The 3178-nt window shown below is 40.9% G+C and overlaps 1 pseudogene; it reads right to left on the bottom strand.

Annotated features, from left to right (window-relative positions):
* Positions 1–989: 989 nt before the first annotated feature.
* Positions 990–2862, bottom strand: LOC144372777 (transmembrane 9 superfamily member 3-like; annotated as a pseudogene).
* Between the last annotated feature and the right edge of the window lie 316 nt (positions 2863–3178).

Raw genomic sequence — 3178 nt, 5'->3', positions numbered from 1 at the left:
ATGGCTGCATCCTAGACCTAGTCCCTCCTTCCTCCGGAAGTAACCAGCACCAGGGCACACAAGCTCAAGGGCTAAGACAGACACCCCATACACCACTTGGTATGTCTTTGTGCAGTTCTTGGTTTGCAGGTTCTCCGCCCTGTGTGTCTTTTCCTTGGTCTCTTTGTTATAGTGGCAGGCCCTGGGATCCATGGACGTCCTCACATCTGGATTTTGCTAATTCATATTTAGAATATTGCACACATCTTTCTTTCTCTTTCTTCCATATCTCTTGCAAAATGGCAGCTGGATGTAGAGACCTGTTCAGAGTAATCTGTGATGCTGAAAAAAGTTCTGAATTTTAAAGTAGATATTGGGACCTGAGGCAAATAACATTAAAAACAAGATCATGATGCTAATGTCCACCAATTGAAGCTCACCAGGCTGTCACCTGTGGTCAGAGTCAGTTTACCTAGATTTCTGGTGGCTCCACAGCCACACAGAAGCATTTCAGAAAGAAACATGGAGCAGTGACCCTTAGAAGATTCTGTCTTTTATTCAATGACTCCACGATGTGAGTCAGGACAGGGGCAAGAAGTGAGGCAGCTTGGTGATTGAGCATCTTCAATCACTTTTGTACTTTTGTCTCAGGGGTGGGAAGATTACTGGAGAGTCACAGTCCATGTTGGTAAAGAGGTTGCTCGCTAAATGGCCATTTCCCCTTGTTCTGGGCAAACCTGGGGTAGGTAATGCCTGGTAAGAAAAAGGTTGGCTCCGTAATTTCTGTTGCCTCAGAGTCAGTTTTTGATATGACCACCATGTGGTCCTGCCTGAGGTTTTTGTTCTATTAGGAGTGCTTTTGTTGACTTGTGGAGATCATGGACGAGCCACCTATTATCAGGAAGGCCATTTCCCTTTCTCAGTTCCTTTCAGGGTTTAGATGAAAACAGCACTGACTTCTACCCATATAAAAGAGAAATTGATCCAAATTTCCAGGTTTTCTTGTGTCTCTAGTCAATTTACACATTAGTATAGATTTTTTTGACAAAGGCCCTTGTTCCCATGTAAACAAGTGCTCCACACATTACCCCAAGGCTGTGCTAAATACCACCATATATCCAAAGTAAAATGATGTTTGAAGTAAGCCATACATCTTTGTTTCAAAAAAAAATATTAGTAAAACGAATACGTGTAAACAGGGATTGAAGTTGATTCAGCAGAGAGAAAACTTGTCCACTGCCACCTATAATCCCATTTAGCAAGAAGTATGTGCACACAATATCACATAGATGGTAACAATGCAAAGGATGGCCAGAACCAGCATTATGAAGTCATAGACATAATAGATGTGAAAATGAAATACATTTCAATAAAGATAGAGCCAAAAGGTAAAATACTTCCCAGGCAAACAATAACTGCAGGCTACATAAAATATTTTTTCTCCAGTATAGGACAAGGCACAGCATTGGCACAACAAAGGAAGTTGGGCTGACCTAACAAATTTCAGCCAAGTATTATACCAATAAGATTTAGATTTTTGTTCCAAAAGGAATGGCTCTTGAAGCATGGTAATAAATAAATATAAAATTGAAGAAGGCCTGCAGCACACTGAAGCTGGGATAAGGAATGCCCCAGTGAACATCTGTTTTACCCATCTCCTTTCTCCTTGTCTAGCATACAGACTTCTTCCAAAATAATCATTCATTGGTGATGTAGCAGCATAGAAAAATATATAAATCTTCTATCATTGCAATAATAATAACAATGAGAAACACAGGAAATATCTGAAATCCAGAACCAAGTAGAGAGGAAAATATTAGCTGGTGTCTTGATGATCTAAATACATCTCCATGCACCTGTTTCTATCCATATCCATCTCCTAAGTCTATCCATGTCAGCCATTTCTTCATTACTGAACCAGACATAATCTTTCCTTAAGTTCTCATTAAAATCATTGAAACTAAGCCTATCAAGAAGATCACCATCCTGAAGGAGTTGAAAATTAAAAACCAATGAATCCCCTGTTGAAAAAAGGATGGATCACAAGATATTTGTGCAATCGTTCTTCAAATTTTACATCTGAATTTTTCCATTTTACCAAATATGACATCTGTATTTTGGTATTGGGAACAGTTTCACATTTCCTCCAACAATTAAATTTCCATTAAAATCTATTTCAAGCTTTTTGTAGGTCCAAAGATAACAAACTTGTACATTTTCATCTGCTTCACCAATAATACCCCATATTGCTAAATCAACTATGTGCATCTGGTACCAGTAGTGAATTTTGATAGCATAAACAAAGGCATCTCTTTTCTTTATCAAAATCAATTTCACAGTAACTGGCTGGCATCACATCATCTTTAAATTTAATATCTAGACCACTAAATTCCATTTCAACTCCTTGAAATGTTTCTCCTAGAGCTTCATGGTAATGACTGTTACTTTTTTTGACCCCACACAGATTAGAAGTGAAAAGTACTTATATGTTTCGAGGCAATTTTGGAAGGGTCCAGCAGTTTTCATCCATAAGACAACTTCTTCTGTATCTTGAAACTGACTTTCCTGCCTTGCTCCAGTTCACCATTCTGAAAACCATCCAGTCCTAAGTGAAAGCCACTCCTAGAATTCTTAACATCCAATCTTGAATGTGAAAATGCAATTAAACCACCGATCAACTTTAGACCAAATGCAAGAGATTGTTTTGGGGCCAGGCCTTCCACTGGGAAACTGGAGACTTTAAGGTCAGAAGTGGCCTAAAAGACTACCATATGGAGCCTCTGCTGGGAACATGTGTTGATGCTCCTCTGCCTGGGCCCTGGGCAGCAGCAGCAGCAGTGCAGCAGAAGCTGACAGGCCAGGAGCGCCCTGCAGAGGCCTCATCCTGAGCGCTCATGCCTGACTGGCCCATCAATTGCTCTGCCTTTGGTGTTTGTGCGGCAGTGATTCGCATCCACAGGACACTGGCAGACTCAAGGCCTGGGCCCAGCTGCTCTGCTGATGCCCCTGCCTTAACAGCTCCTGTGCCGCCCTCCTGATCCTGCCAGCCTCTTTCTCTGACTCAGCCACAACAGCATTGTGCAGATTTAAGTGAGTTTTTGAAAAATGCTTATCCCACCCCCAAAAGATAAAAAATTCATAGGGACAAGGATATCACTTGTTCTCAATTTGAATCTCCCACACACCAGGCATAGAGCTT

Source organism: Ictidomys tridecemlineatus, unplaced genomic scaffold, assembly GCF_052094955.1.
Source record: "Ictidomys tridecemlineatus isolate mIctTri1 unplaced genomic scaffold, mIctTri1.hap1 Scaffold_162, whole genome shotgun sequence".
In the NCBI taxonomy this organism is placed as follows: domain Eukaryota; kingdom Metazoa; phylum Chordata; class Mammalia; order Rodentia; family Sciuridae; genus Ictidomys; species Ictidomys tridecemlineatus.
The sequence above is the reverse complement of the archived record's forward strand: the minus strand, read 5'-3'. Positions and strand labels throughout refer to the sequence as shown.